Source organism: Rhea pennata, chromosome Z, assembly GCF_028389875.1.
Source record: "Rhea pennata isolate bPtePen1 chromosome Z, bPtePen1.pri, whole genome shotgun sequence".
In the NCBI taxonomy this organism is placed as follows: domain Eukaryota; kingdom Metazoa; phylum Chordata; class Aves; order Rheiformes; family Rheidae; genus Rhea; species Rhea pennata.
In genome coordinates this window covers 58,534,741-58,551,468 of record NC_084702.1, presented here as the reverse complement: position 1 = coordinate 58,551,468, position 16,728 = coordinate 58,534,741, and the positions used below count along the sequence as shown (strand labels likewise).

Genomic DNA, 16,728 nt, shown 5'->3' with positions numbered 1-16,728 from the left:
ACATTAGTCTGAAAACCTTATTCTCTTTTGGTACTGTCATTTGCAACTGCCTTTCCATGACTCTTAGTCTCCCTGCTTTACTATTCCTATGAAACATATGTTACTGCATTTGTGAATTTTACTTGTATCTATTTTCCCAGACAAGCCAGGAGACCTTTGCTTTGATAGCAGTCCTGATTAGCAAAGCACTATTCAGACCTGGCTTATGAGTTGGCTCCTGAAGTGCTGTGCACGGATTTGCTTTTCAGTTTGAACACTGAAGGAAAGGGGAGAGAGAAATTCCTTTGTGGTTGGTCTGCAGATGGATTTTCATGCTAATAGAAACAAAAAGTTGACAATAAGTTCATGTCAGGTGGAACAAACATTTTGCTTTGCCTCAGCACAAAATATTTCTTATTTATTTTCCTTTAACTGTTTTAAAACGGGAAGTTTAGACAACCACCTAAACAAAGGATTGCTGTGAAGTCTAAAGAGTTTGTTCAGAGGATATTGAAATTAAACATCTAGCAATCAAGGAAAAACGTATTCATCAGTATAATTAACTGAAATCAATCTATATTTTTTGAGTGTTTTGCTGAGTAGGGAGGTACAAAGTCCTTCTTTCTTACCTCCTGTTTTAGGAGTAAGAAAATGGAAAATGTTATGGTCCTTATTTTAAAGATAAAAAACTTTGGTGGATAGAGGATGGGACATTCAGGTTGTTTTTTTCTGCTCAGAAAAAGAGCCTTTCCCCTCACCTGCACAGCTGCTTTTCCCCCCCGCCTGCTATTTATTCAAGCCAATCTGCCGGGCTGCAGCAGCCGAGGCAGCCGCTGCCTCCCCGAGCGGCGAGAGCGGCTCCGCGGAGCGGCCGTCGGCCCGCGGCGTCCCCGGCACCGCTTATCCCTCCGCTGCCAGCTCGTGATCCAGGACAGACTCGCGCTGCCTTGGCTGCGTGCAGCTGCGATACAGAAAGCGATAGTTGTTGCAGATGGCTGCTGCTCCCCCCCACCCCACCTCACCTCCAGCCCCAAAGTTTAGAGGTTAGTAAAGCAGAAGGGGAAAATTTGTAATTGATTCTGCACTTCCACGTTGCTCGCCAGGGATCAAAGCCTGCGCTCTCTGCCCAGGGAGATCTCCCGTTGAAATCAGTGGGGAGCTTGCCTAAAGGCTTCAGAGCTCTAAGAGCAACCATCTGCCTCAAGAATAAAGAAAATACATCCCAGGTGGCACTGTAGAAAATGGAGATCAAGGTGAAATCATGATGTCTGTGAAGCACAAACTGTGATGGATTAGAAACAAGATATTCTCAATATGTAATTATGAATGTTTATACCAGAAATGTGATTCTAAGCATCATAAGCAGTGTTACAAACTGCCACTAAACTGCCTTGTCAACAGTAGCTCATGAAGGACTCCCCAAAGCCTAAAACCCCTGCTTGAGTTGCCCCACGTCTTTTAGCAAGGAGTATCCTCTCAGTTTAATGACACTGGATGTTTCTTAAAAGTGAGGCTCTTGAGGCTTATGAGGCTTTTTCCCCTGCAAAATGTACATGGAGTAATGGTTTGGCATTCTGTGGGTTGCACAAAAAGTCAGTGTATGAGCCTCTCTTTGTACATATACATCTAAAATGTTATAATTTCTAATTTATTTTTTGAAAATCTATATTTGCATATAAAATTTTATACATATATGTATATAAATTAAATATATATAAAGTGTATACTCTATATTTATACTAAAAGTGACTGTTTTGCCCTGAAAAACATTTGCCCAGATTGCAGATTCTTAATGGAGAGCTGGCACAGGCACCACTCACTGAAAATGAGACATGGGCTAGCTCCATGGAAGCCACGTTCATGACTGATTTATGTTCATGATCTGAGCAGAAATTTTTATGAGTCTCAGGAGGTAGCACATTACTTGTGGTCCCCAGCAAAAAGCCTGCTGTGGTCAGTAGAAAAATTCCAGTGGACTTAAGATCCGATTCTAAACAACCTCTCGGAGATGTGTTTTTGACCTCTTTCTATCCTTAAGGAAGACTTAGGTAGAAAAATTTGCTCAAGAGACAGAGGAAGGAGTTCATGGAAAATTCAGCGTTTCTGCCAAGCGAATGGCATGGCCGCTTAGCTGCTGCTAAGCTTCGAATGCAATGATTTGCCACATGTGGCAAGAGCCCGTTCACAGACTGCTCCTGCTGCCGCCCTCCTCCTCCTGCTCACAGTCCAGCCCTGGCAGGGAGGCTGCCACCATGCCACTGGCCCTGGGTAAGCATAGAAGCAGGGGAGACAGAGTCCCTATTTTATATTTTGCCTGGGGCAGGATGTCGCCTCCCAGCCCTGCCTCTCCCCAAAACAGGGACTGCCTCCTTTGCCCCTCCACTGGCCTTGAGTGGTCAGCAGAACAGGCAGTGGCATCTGCAAAGAGGCACCCTGGCCAGTGCCAAGATTTTTGTGGGCTTCAGAACAAACCAGAGTTTTAAGGCAGGATTCAAAGAAAGATGATGAATTAATGTCGTGGGTATTTATTTAGTGAAATTATCTGACAGAAAGTAAAATATGGAAGGAAGAGCAGAATTTTTAGTTTGAAAATGCTCTTCTGGAGGTAAGAGTCAGTTGTGAAAGATTAGTGAGACTTGGGGCAGAGCAAAGGGGGCTTGAAGCTGAGCTGAATCACTTACCCCATTTTTAATTGCCAGTGAGTAGTCCATGGGGGTGGTTTAACATGATAAGCAACTGAGGAAAGATTTTTGCAGCACCATTGTGAGTGCTGAAAGCTTCCTTTGGTAATGCTGGAGAGAAAGGTGTTGCTGTTCATGAGAGAGGAGCTGGCAAATGTAGCTAGGTCATGTCATGGATGTTGGGATGACCTAGCCAGTATCTTAGGTTAGATGGAAGATTTGGAAGCACTTGGGATGTGTAGATGGAGTAACAGCTGCACGCTGACACTTGGCCTGTCAACTAAGGGAGGTGTCAGGCAGGACTGGAGCTGCTGTTCACAGATACGCAGAAAGATGGGACATATCTGTGAAGACGGGGGGTTTGAGGGGAGGAATGAAGAGCCTGGTTGCCCATATTAAGCTTCAGCCCACCAATGCTTGTTGCATGAGATGTCAAGGAGATAAACTGACATGGAGTTGTGCTTTGACAGAGACTATAGCTTGACAAGAGTCCTAAATTAGGGATAAGCAAACGAACAAAGATAAATTACTCTGACTCTCTTCCAAAGCCTCAAGCAAGTCAACTATTGACTTATCATTTCCTCTGCCTTTTCACTGCCTTGATTTGTGTGGGACTTGAAAAGAAAATGTCAAAGGCTGGTTTTCTAGCATTTCCAAGAGAGATAAAATAAGAAAAAATACCAAAATCAGCATTGTTAATATTCTTGGCCTATTTTTTCCAGATTGACTTCTAGACCAAAAAGTGATTTTAATCTAGACATTTGGATACTTTCCAAACATCTGGATTTCTTGAAGTAAGCTCAGATTTACTCTATCCACTTTGGTTGTTTTTCCTGTCATACTACTAAAAGAACCACAAAAATATTTAAGGGCTAGAGGAATAGGCTTATGGGGAAATTTTCCAGGAACAAAGTACATGCACTTGTCTAGGTGTGATTAAAGAGGGGGTTGTGGTGAAGATTATCTTCTAGTCATATTGTCCACTCAGAAGGAAAGTGAAGCATCTCTGGGGCAAAATTAGTATGTAATTAGAAGTGATGAAGCACTACTAAGGTTCAGGCTGTGGCTCCTCGTTCCGCTTTGGTTCTTAAGCGTTTACTTGTGGTCTGTGGAGGGCTGCCAGGATGCATCTCTGATTCTTCTTCTTTCCTCCTATGCTTTCTATTTATTGTCTGGGGAGAGCAGCTGGAAATTTGCTTAATATGTTCATTGTAAGCTGCTGTAATATAGGAAGAAGATCAGCTAGATCAGTCATAACTACAGCTAACAGTCATCGCACTTCCACTGTGCATAGTAATGTCAGAGTAATTTCATAAGGAAGAGGACACAGAAGAGCTAGTTATGTTGGAAGGAGTGCAGAGAGAGAAGCAGTATCAGAAAAGTGGGCTTTATTAGTAAAAATAATACAGTATGTGCAGAGGAAGAGGGGACAATAGGATGTGGGGATGGAGTAACGGGAAGGTGTTCAAGCAGCTGATGCTCTGGTGTAATGAAGGGAAAATCAGTCTCTGCTGGACAGGAGGAATGAGATGCTGAAAGTTAGTCTCTCAATCAGTCTATTGGCATGCCAAGACGCACATGCATTTCTGTTTTATTTCCAATTTATCTTAAGTAGGGAATGCTCCTGAAATTACACAGGAGAAATGGAAAAAGGGTAGTGGAAAACTGAATGTCTGGAAAGACAAAAAGTGGGGGGATAGGAAAGATCAGGACTCTCATCTGACCAGGTAATCATAGGTCACACTACTAAAAATGAAGATTTTCCTGTTGCACCTGTAACTTCTCTCACTGTTACTCACATTCTTGTTCAAGTGTCCTTTTTCTCAAACATCTATGGAGAACTCAGTGTTCTGTTTCTCAAAGCAGGTGGTGGATCTCCAATGACCTGTTGGACAGATGTTAATGAATCAGGATGGTTGTAGTACACTATGCAGAAATGCTTGCTTAATTAGAGTAAAAAGAAACTTGCAGTGTGATTATTACCTTGTGTGCTTGGAGCCAGTTTTGCACTGACTTCATGAAGTTTATTCACATCAAATTTTTAAAGGGCTCCATCATACACTAGCTGTATGGCATAGTAAAGCATTCCTGCTCTCCTTAGCAAAGAAACATGTTGGACAGAGTCTGTAACCTCTGACTAGCCAAAGTTGAATAAATTCTTTTTTTCTTTGTCTCAACTCTTAGGATAATCTAGTGCCAAAGAAGCTATTTGAAGTCACTCTCTGGTAGATATTATGGCAGTGAAACAGGTGTAAAACCCAAAGAGAATGGTTAATAGTGTCTGCCTGTGGAGCCAGGGCTTTTCTGAAAAGCTGAAAGAGGGAAATTGAAAATTTACAGATCCTGTGGCCAGCAACTGCACTTGATTTTTTGCCAGCTTGGTTTTTCAGTGGTTGCCTGGAGTAAAAATTTTATAAGTGTCATGTGATGCTGCATGTATTTATGGTGTTAAGCAAAATTCTGGGACAAGAGTTCCTTCTTGTATGTGCAAATTATGTGTTCCTTTCAGGTTGTAATCGGAACTTTGGCTTCACTTTTGGAACACTGTGTCCTTTGTGACTTGTTTTAATGATTTGGTTTTTCCATTTTATGGTGATCATAACTTGTTTAGAACTTTATTCATAGCCCAAGAAAAATGAGAGTCATACAAAATACTTCAGGTCTTCAGTGATGTAATTATTCAACTGAAGCCACGTTACTCATGATATTACCCAGAGAGGACCATAGCACCCCAAACTTTTCAGCAATGCAGCTATACAGTTTGATAAATAGTGGTGAAGGAGATACAGGTTCTTTCTGCACACCTCTGAGCTTGCAGTTAAAAAAAAATGGATGAAGGTGGCAATCAAATCTATAATGTCAATATAATGGGACAGGGAAATGGCCGTATTCTTTTCTCTGTAAAGCAAGGAAAGCACTACAGGAGTATCAGGAGACTACTACCGAGCACGTACCCCTGGAGAATACCAGTGCCTGACTCAAGTTTTCAGGAAACTGGCACACACAAGGCAATTTTTAAGGTGCTTTGGGGAATCTGAGGGCATGCTGTATTCCTGGTGAAGCCATAGGTGTGGTGTATATTGATATTCAGAAGACAATACTGAAACAGGTAGAGTTTACCTTTGGAATTTTAAATGCTGTCCAATTATAAACCCAGTTACCCTGTGTGGGAATTATCAGTAAGCCAAGACTGCCAGATGGAACAGGTGGAGGAGTGGAGATAATGGAAGCATAATGAAGATCAGAAAAAGAAAATAAAGAAATGAGATGCTACTTAGAATGTGTTTATTACTATGATCAGGAATAAATCTGAAATGATGAACTTGGATCATTAATATGAACTAGAAAAAATATATTATAATCCAAAATTCCCTGTAATCTTAGCTCATTAAAAATATGTTGATTCAACCTATATCTAGTAGTTCTGATATTACAAACCACATGAAAATTTGGCACATCTATCTGACTTTATTTTTCATCATTTTATAACTTTTTTTTTTTTTTTTTTTTTTTTTTAAACTTGTGGCAAGATACAGACTGAACTATATGACACTTCAGCATTTTGAACTCTTAATTTGAAAGTAGTCATGTATGCATATGTTTATAAATAGATATATGTATTTATGCATTCATATATGTAATCGTATACTACTACTTTTTTCAAGCAATCAACAAAAATGCAGCTGTGCTAGCAGTAATAATCGTGTAAACAGAGCACGTTAGATGTTTGTGGTGGACTTTCTTTTATGTGGGTGGTGTAATTGATAAGCTCTAAGGGTTTTGAACCATAGGCAGGGAAATTTTAGATCCACAGACTCACTTGTCAGCTCCTATCTACCTGTCACAGTGGGCAATGAAATTTCTTTTTAAATGATTCTCTAAACCCATTAGTTTGCTGTCTGATCATAGAGATGCCCAGTATCCGTATACATCGAGGCTGGCACCAATAAATTTTCCCAAGGCCCTAGTGACTGCATCCAGATAAAGCCTTAGGCACTTAAACTGGGACTTAAGCAGAATTTAGACACATAATTCCAAAACATTTTGAAGTTCTTAGTCACTTGAACTCCACTGGTATCTCACTTTTTAATAAAATATCCTAGATGCCTTGTGTTTTCTTCTTTTCATTCCCAAAGTACTCCAATTTTGGCAGGGCAGAGTAGTTTGAAACCTAACTCATATTCAAGCCTATTGGAAGGAAGAACTAGGTGTCTTTGCAAACAGCACAGCTCAGTCTGAAAGGTGTTCCCAGGGCACACCTAACTTGCATCAAAGGGATTAATGTCCTCATTAAAAAAAAAAGTGTTACAGTAGCTACTTATTCAAGAATACAATAGAGGCGTGATGGAGGGTGGTGTATAAGAGAAGGAGGGTAGGACTATCAGATGGGAGGGGAGACACTTGGGCTTCTGACTCTGCTCCCCAAATTGCTTATATATCTTAAATTGACTTGCTGGGTGAAGCAGTGAGGCAATGATGGGTCATCAGCCCTACAGACAAGCTACCCTGACTACATGACAGTAGAGTTTGCAGACATCTGGGCTGATTAATTTTGTCCTGTTTTATGGACAGTGGGATAATTTCAGCACAAAAAGAAGGCAAGCTTGCGGCTTTGTTATTGGAGTAGGTGACAGGTCTGTGCTGGTACTCCCTAGGTCAAGTCAGGAACTGGTCTTCTGTTTTCTGTCATCTAACAGGAGACCAGCATTAATTTATGGAAAATGCTTTGAAAGAACTATTGTAGGCGGCTCAATTCTAGGCAAGGTTTGGGGGTATAGATCCAAACAGGTCACTAGACAGCAAGGTATCATGGGATTAGGTCTGTTGGTCTGCTTTGGATTGCTGTGGGAGTGAGGCAGTTCCCTGCATACCAGGACAGGTGTTTTGTGAATTTTCTGAAGTTCCTACATTCTGATAGGATGCAAAGAGGCAGAGGCCATGCCGGTTGTCTATCATAAAGAATCATAAGCTGAACTTTAAGGTGCTTACGACTTAGTAGACTAGCACTAGGTATCCTGAAGAAATGATAAGAGATGGGAAAAGAAATCTTAGATACCCTGAATTGAAAACCTCAAACTGACTTAAGTAGAGTGAGACCACTATGCAGTTCAACAAGACTTAACTTTCTGCTTGGCTTCCAAGGTTGCTACTGCTTTTTGTAGGAAAGCTTTTATCTTTCCACAAAACTACTCCTATTTCTTCTGTGCTCAGCTAATACTCCTCTGAGAATGGTGTCAATGGTTTAAAGGACAAAATAATATTGGGAAAGTTTTGTGAAATGTAGCTATTTTGTAATGTGATTTTTTAGCAGCTGGAGACAGGGAGGAGAGCCAGGTTGTTGTGACCAGCCAGCTCTCCTCAAGGCATTTGAAATTTATTGCCCACAGTTTAAGACTTGCTCTCCTAGGCAGTGGTTCCTCTAGAAAGAGGTGAATGCAAGGGGAAGGAATCAATGCATATGTAACCTGCTGTGATTCATTAATGAAACAATATGCAGCAAAGTTGTTAACAATTCCAAAGTTTACAAAGAGGAATGCTGCTGATCTACAGCTTCTTTAATGTGACATCTCTCATTGTCCTGGGACAGGCAAGGAGATTGTTAAAAAGAAGTCAGAATGACTATAATCATTAGCAATTATTTGGCAAAAGAGGAACGCAGAAGGTTTATGTGTTTTTGTTTTTGTTATTTCTTTTTACCTGTAGAACAACATTGGTGCTAAACTGGTCATCTGTCTTGAATAATGATACCTATGTAATAGCACTGCTGGTCTCATGGTGCTTTACACAGCTGATCTGTAGGAAATGAGTAAAAAACAGATCTCTTCTATAGCACCATATACAAATTGAGGTTTTGTGGCTAAAGGGATGAAATGATAAAACATGTGGCTTCATGCAGTGATCTGGATGAAGAATACCAACTGACTATACTTTGGAGGCTCTTCTGGGCTTTATAAAAGGGGTTTCCAGAAAAGTACATGAGTGTTTTTTCATCAGACTTTAAGGATTCTCAAAATTGGCCTGGGGTCAAAATCAACATAAGGGAGCACATTCAGCTTGAACAGCATCATAGTATAACCTAAGTCTCTCTGAGGTTAAAGATTAGGATGATCATTAAATATCTCCAGCAACTTTGTCAGCTAACCCAAAACACAACCAGCTAGCTGGATATACTAAGCCTTTTGGTCAAGCTACAATCTGTTTCTTTATGAAGATATTTGGAAAATCCAGTGAGAGAAATAGGCCATAGGAAAAACACAGGCCAATACATTTGGGAAGATTTTTCCATATATGCTTTTTGGTTTCTCAAATTTTATAGAATGGCTTATCCTGGAATCACAAACCTTGTTTTATGCTGTTGGGTTTATGGGAAAACAATGACTTTCTTTGCTTCTCAGTGCAGTTAATATAGTAATTACCGAATCAGTATCAAGCTCTAGATAAAGCTGAACAAGTAGCATGTCCATATGTCCTATATGCATGTCAGAAGTGAGAACTCATTTGCAAGAAGAAATAAATTCTAGCTGGAAGCCAAGACTAAAGGTAAATTTAAGTCATCTTGGAGGTTCCTTGAGCAATCTTTTGCAGCCTAAGTTTGCATCTGCAATCTCAGATTCCCAGAACTGCATGGAAGCTGGCCAAGCGGTTTGCTAAACTGAGCATTTTACTAGGCTGTGAAAGCTCCAGATTTTCAAATTCACCTTGGTGCCTTAAAAATACAGAGAGCACCTTCACTGGATTTTAAAAGCACCTCAGCAGAGGGCTGATTTTGATCCTAAGTTATGATAGGAATTCATGACTGACAAATTTGTAAACCGTGCTAGGTACTGCCTGCGTCTTCAGTCACCAAAGTACCTTTGGAAACCTGGCACAGAGAGCTTAGGTTCTTCCCAGCAGCTCTTGATTATGGACGCTGACAGATCACTTTTACCTCAGAAACACTGCAAGCATTTTGAATTCCTGTTGGTCCTGTTTTGCTATGGAGCATGAGGAAGATTAGTATATGCACTTCCTAAAGTTTGAACAAGAGGAGATAAATTTTGGCTAATAAGTGTCCTCATATAAAGCATGGGTCAACCTTGCTACCTGATTTTGGTCTTCAAATTCTCTACCAATATTGCCTTTAAAACTAAGGTTCACGTCTGCAGATACATCAGTGATAATCAATGTATTTATTATATTTGTGATATAATACTATTAGACATGAGAATTTTCAGTTAAAGTGCTATACTACAAAGGGGTTCAAGGGTCAATGGCAGAAATGCCAATGAATTTTTTTACTATAAATCCACCTACTATCTTCTCAAGATACTTTAGTTTTATAATTTGTTATCTAACACTCCAGCTCTTTGTATGTCCCCTTGTCTTTCTGTGTGAGTCAGGATTCTCTCCATCTTTGAATGCCCAAATTTCAGCCCCGGATCTGACATATACCTTCTCTGTGCGTCTTCTCTCCTAGTATCTTCCTCTCATTTTTCTTAAGAGGCTCAGAAGTAAGGTGCAAGCTGGAATCGTGCTGACTTGACTGAAACAGCCCATTCCATAGCCTGTCCTGTGCTAGCTGTGCTGCAGAATTACCCCAAAGCAGGCCCCATATGCCAGGCGAATGCTGGCGTGACCTTCGGACACTGTGGATGAAACGATTCTGCAGCCGAGGTCTGTAACACACAGAGATGCTCCAGGAGGCTCAGGAGTACAGAGGTGGATGGGAGCTCTGTCACCTCCCTTGGCTGAGAGACTCAAAAGACGGCCAAACAAATAACTGTAATTGAACTGGAAAACCATTACGCATGGATGAAGCACATGATAAAGAAAGGATGAGACCATGGCTTTGAGTCTTGGAAGTCTTTTAACTTCCTTGCTTCAGCAGAGCAGGGTGCCAAAACCCCACAGGTATTTGCTTCACACAACTGAAAAAGGGGGTCTGAGCTGTTCAGAGATTACTGCAGAGCTGTAAAATAGCTTGGCCCTGATGTGCACATTTGAATTAATATTATATTCATATTATTTCTTAATACTGTTAGAAAAAACAACATTTTTCCCATGAGAAATTCTGAACCTTTTCCTCCACTGAAATCTGGCCAGGGCTCCTGCTGAAAGAAAGGTTAATAAAGGAAGTGAGCTATCCAAAGAGTTCTGACAATGTTTAATACACTTTTTTGTCCACCACCCAGACTTATATATTAACGTTTGTGGTCTCAGGAAATACTGGTGTACCAGAAAAGGCATGGATGTGACCTTCATCATAAATCGATGGTGGTAATCTGGAAGTAAGGGAGAGTTGTGCAGAGGTTGCTTTAAACTAAATGCTGTTTGTAGCTCATGATTTGGATGCCAAAGACACATTTAAGGCAATCCTTCCCTCCTAATCTCTCTTCATGTCCTTGTTTGCTTGTTTGTTTGAAACCCTTCCCTTCCCATTTTTCCCAGTTTTGAATCTTTGATGCAAATTTAGAGGTCAGATTTCTATCTCTTACAAATTTCTAAAGAATTTCTTGATCTGAAAATGTAAGAAAGAGAATTTTTCTGCTTTTATTATTATAGAGGAGAAATCAGAACCCTGAAGAAACTGATTTATACCTGTGTAAAATGATGCAAAAAGCTGAAGACTCAGGCTATGTATTTCCCAGAGCACTATGATATCCACTTAATATACAGTTTCAGGACTCTGGACTCCCTAATTCTTACTAAGGATTCTCCTGTCCTGTATCTCCTCCTGCATTTGTCTTCCTTGACATTTTGACAGAGAATATGTCTTATCTATGTTTGGAAAGTGCTTTCTACATTTACAGCACTATATAAATCTTTTATAAGAATCAGAATGTAAACCTTTACCAGCTACAACAACAGGAGTGGAAAATTCTTTGTTCATTTCTCAATGACTGACTAAATATCGTCTTTAGTGTTATATTTATAGGAAGCTTCTTTGTATGTGCTTTACTGTAAATGTTATTCTTAAAGGTGGAGTTAGGAAAAACAGCAATTCAATACAATCTTCTACTTTTCTTGAGTGGTAGGGATCTTTTTCCAGTTATACTGTTTCTTTCAGGCAGACACAAAGTAAGATATAGTAAGAAAGTGAGTAAAAGTGCCTTTAACACTCTGTGGAAGTGAAACAAGAAGAAGCATTTTGCTTGTTCCTTTTGGATTTATGGAACCTTCCTTGGAGAATATTTTTGTTACAAATTTTCCCAAACCCTACATTTTCCAAACCTCCTAAACCTCCTAAATTTGGGAGTTTTCTCAGTGTCTAATCCCAATAATAGTTTCAGGCAAGGATAATTTTAGGCCAGAACAGCCTGAGATGATTTATTTGTGCTTATTTTCAGAAATTAGAAAAAGTGTTCTTGGCTACTGTCTTTGTATCCTGGTACTTTCCTTCCAGACAAAACAGCCCTGCACACCGGGCCTGGGGCCGGGCCGCCAAGGAAAGAAGTGCTGCTTTGGGAAACTCAGTGCCTTTCAACAGCTAAGGTGGAAGCTGCACTCTGCCCTGGGTGACTCCCAACGTGAGTGGTCACATTTTATGCTTCCTTTGCCCTCACTTTGTGCATGCTTGTGCATGTGCATTGCAAGGCATGAGGCAGTGGAGATCACATCCAATGAATCAATCTGAATTCCTTTGCAAAATCAAGATGCAGACATGAATCTCTTCCTGCTTTATTGCTGAGGTTCCTACTAAGGTTTCCTGCTTATAATTTATTTCACATAAGCTGATTAAAAAGTCATTAAAAAACAATAAAATATCCCCATAGCTAGAATATGATTATAGGGATGGTGCAATTATTCATTCATCTTCTTTCTATGTTAATAGAGCAGCTGCTGCTACTGCTCTTTTAATACACCTCATATCATTCTTGCCGAAGCTTGATCTCCATTGAAAATAAATGTTTTGGTTTTTATATCAAGATGACTAATAGAGACTGGTAGAGGCAAAGTACATGTAGTTTTTACTTTTCTATACATATAAATCATATAATCTTAGAACTATCGTTTGGATAGGACCTCTGGAGATCAAGTTCAATCTCCTGCTCAGACTGGGAGTATTGCCAACACTGCACCAGGTCAGCCACAGTTTGTCTAGCTCAGCCCTGAAAACCTGCAAGGATGGAGGTTCCACAGTGTCTTTGGGCAATTGTTTCTGGTGTGGCGTCATGTTCCTACTGAAAAAGTTCACTGTAAATTCATGGATGCTCTTAGTTTTTATTGGACTAGCTATAACAGTAAAATGGCCAGTGGATAAGATTTTATCATGGGTTAGATATCCTGATAGAAAAATGGAACCCCTTTTGCACTGAAGACATGGGGTGACAGAGAATGGTGCATTGAGCATAAGGATTCATTGGACTATAGTTAGCTTCATCTGAATACTAACTTGCTAAGCTGTTTTCTCAGCCTGTTTAGCTAAGATGCAAGAGCCTGGGATGAATGCTTAGAGCAGATGAGCCCATCTCAGGAGGCTGCTTCTGTCTTCTGAGGGCACAGTATCAATTGGAATGTTACAGTAGAGGTCCAAAAAGGCCCTACACAATGATGTGGCTGTGTATCCAAAAAAAAAAAAAAAAAGGGGGGGGGGGGAACAGAGAGCAAATACATCTGTGTAGAAGAGGAGCTCTGTTTGTTTGAAAAAGGCTGCAAATTTTGCAGACGCAAACAAGAATTTTGCTTGTTATCCAAAACAAGCAAAATTCTTAGATGCATATGGAAGTCCTAGGCAGGTGTGAAACTAACCCCTTTTTGCCACTCAACATTTTCCCCAGTTCCAAAAATACTAAACATAGAGGTGTGCTATTGCCCTCTTTCTACTCTATCTGTAGAACAAGGACTGTTTGGATGCCTTGAGTCCAACAGCACAGGTCTCTAGCAAGCTAGTTAAAAATATCTTTCAAATGATCTGTTACACCCACATGCTGTCTTTTTCTCTTTTTCTTTACTATTTTTAATGGTAAGTTCTTTGGAAAGAAATTCCTTGTATAAAATCATTTGAGAGGGCAGCATTGTTCGAGGACTAGCGAAACAGTAAGCAAGAGGCGGCTTCTGGGAGGCCGCTAGCTAGTGTGCTAAAATGGAAGCAGTGCATGCTGCTTTTCTTAGAGTCCTCGGTTAAACCAACAGAAAATAACTGTAACGGAATGTGCAGCAAATTAGATGCTCACTTCCACCTTAAGTGTAGTCAGCCTGGTTGTTCTAAGAAGAGATATTTGCCACGATTGCTTGTTCTTCTTGTTCCTTGTAATCAGTAAACAAAGATTTCCACAGCTGAACGACAGGCTTCCTCTGTTCTGGTTATTATAGCTGGAATATTACAAGGTCTCTTCCTGGCGGCTCTTTGCAGAGAACTGCTACCTGAACAGGCATCCCAGTGGCACACTGACACTTTGTTTTAGGTGAATACCGTCTCATAGCTGATGCCAAAGAACCTCTAACGCTTCCCTGAACTTTTGCTGCAGGGCTGTTGCTGACCAGCGCGTTCCTAAGGATGCCCCTCTCTTGCTAAATGCGGACGGCTCAGATCTGCCTGCAACACCGAGGGTAGGAGTAAAACTGGTGTGGCATTGTTCTGGGGTTTGGCATGGGTGTACTGCATAATGTGATAATCCCTATGGGTTGAATTTGGACTGTCCTTGGCCGAAAAGCTATACTAAGAGGTAAACTTCTGACCTTGTGGGTTTTTTTTTTCCCCAGAAAATGTTTTGGAAAAGAAATAGTTGCTATCCTTTCATAAGCTGCTCCTTACTCCAAGGATTTGGTTCTTCTGTGTGCTACTGTGGTTTTTAAAAGAAACAGAGAATTCTTCCTTCGGCCAAGAAACTACAGCACAAACAATCGAGGCGGCACAGCACGAAGGCAGTGGAATTCTTTTAAAAAAGCTCTTTCTATAAGGCCCATGACTGCGAAGTCTCATTCACACTTCAGTTCAGAAACTGTGTTTGTATCTTGCATATTAACTATTCAAGTAACCTGCTGAGCAGAAATTATCAAAGCATTACATAAATAGTTTTTAAAAATAATTGCACTTGAGAAATTACTGAACCAGCTACAGATCGAAAGTAGCATATCTTGAGTGACTTTTAAAGGACTATTTGGTTCAGTGCTAGTATACATAGGATAAGTATGTACCTACAAGTTGAAACATGCAGTTCTCCGTTCTTAACTCAGCCTTGTGTAAGTGCTTGAGAAAATGATTTGTTCAAGGAGCATATAAAAAGGAAGAACTTTAGCTGAGAGAGAGTCATAATCTAATAAATATCACTCTCTGGAGAGAGACACAATTGCACTAAAACAGAAAAAAATATAGTTAAGTTTATATAACAATGCAACATTTTCGGAATGCACATTTAGAAAGAGGAAAAACTGGAAAGAAAAAGAAATCTAGGTGTTATCCAGTATCTCAATGAGCTATAGTAATACTTTCTCGCACGTAAGGGTGAAGAGGGTAACAGATTTGGTTTACTGCCCTCAGAATACTGTCTCCAATTTTTAAAGCATCCCTTACTTTGCTTCCTGTTCTGCATGTTATAATTTTAATATGTCCAATAATTGTCCCTGCAACTCCTTGTGGATTCAAGTGAGAATACACAGACATCTACCAACCTGATTTGCTGCAATCAAGTAATTGATCATTGGCAGACTATATCCTTATTTGCACCCTGTAATTATGTTGAAAGTTATTTGCAAAGGCAGAAAAGAAGCCTGTGATTTGAGAGTCATGCCACAAATGTGCTTTAAAAAATCAAACAGAGTGATTTAAGGGCCACTCAATTTGTATTTCTGAAAGGAATATCCATACAGATACTAAAGCTAGAGAACGATGATATTGCAGGAGCCAGGGTTGCCTTTTAATTTATTTACTCTTAAGGGTGAAGGTGATACGATCAGGAATGGCATGAGAGAGGGGAGTCGTTATAGCCACCTATATATTGTGCCCCCACTTCTCTCTAACCTCTTTGAGACAGTCCTGGCCCCTCTTCCCTCTGCCTCCCAGGACGGCCTGGCCAGCTGCCTGCAGTTCAGCGTGCTCCCCCGTCTCCCGGCCAAGCCGTGTCAGCTGCTGCCTGAGCTGTGTTTCCTACACGAGCGCCTGCCCCGTTGCTCAGTGTTACGGTCCATGCCACAGCGGGGCTAAAAGTCAGCAGAACGGACTCGGGCCATTTGCAAATGATGTTTCTCTCTCATATGCTTTTAAAGGACAAAAGCAGCTGGTGACATCGAGGCCACGCTGGCACAGACACTGCTCCTTGGACCTTCTTGTTTCTGACCGTTCCGGCTGAATGCCGGAATGGGCGCAGCACTCCCTGGGCCTGTCTGGGTTGGACCATGTGCTGGCGCAGACAAGGCAGTTCCAGTCCCTGGCTGCTTGGTGCTGTTTCAGTTCAGCACTGAGCAGAGCTAATTCCCTTGTCTCTCAGGACCCAGCAGAGTAGAGACATCTTAACCTTCCCTCTTACGATCTGATCTTCTCTACAGTTTCCTTGCTCATGATTTATAGAGTAGTCAACAGGGAAATATATTAATCATCATTTATGTATTATCAATAACTTGCTGGATGAGTGGGAAATTGCAACCTACTGAGTTTGCCAGGCAGAACGTATTGCTATGTTTTAGCACAGCACATGAGAGCACATCTTAAATTTGGGATCCGGATGTGTGCCCTGGGGATCCCATCACAGGCAGACATCCTTCTGTTTGCTCTCCCAACTTACTCCCATTCTGTACTATACACAGAAAATCAGGGCACAAGCTTTGGGTGCTGTGGCACATCCAGATGATGTGCTGCTCTGGGCCCTTTGCAATACCCCAGCAGATATTTGCGTGTATGCACACATGTGCAGGGACATACCAGCAAGCTGGCCATCATTACTCAATGCTATGCTGACTGCTACATGTTCAGGTGGTCAGTGGCACTAAGAAATCTGAAAAGAGTCCTGGAACTGGATATATAATACTTTTAAACACACTGAACTATTGCTTACACCGCTTTTATTGCCTCAGGGACGGTACTCGCCCTCACACTGGTTGGAACCAAAAGCAGTGCAGCACATAGGGCAGTGAGCTAGCTCCAAACTATTGC

The 16,728-nt window shown here is 40.9% G+C and overlaps 1 long non-coding RNA gene across 1 annotated transcript in view; it reads left to right on the top strand.

Moving 5' to 3' along the window:
• LOC134153210 (uncharacterized) overlaps positions 1–12,077 on the top strand; it is a 44,558-nt gene extending 32,481 nt beyond the window's left edge. The window contains exon 3 of the long non-coding RNA XR_009961130.1: positions 12,043–12,077. This is a non-coding gene — a long non-coding RNA (uncharacterized LOC134153210). The remainder of the gene's footprint in view (positions 1–12,042) is intronic.
• The last annotated feature ends 4,651 nt before the right edge of the window (positions 12,078–16,728 follow it).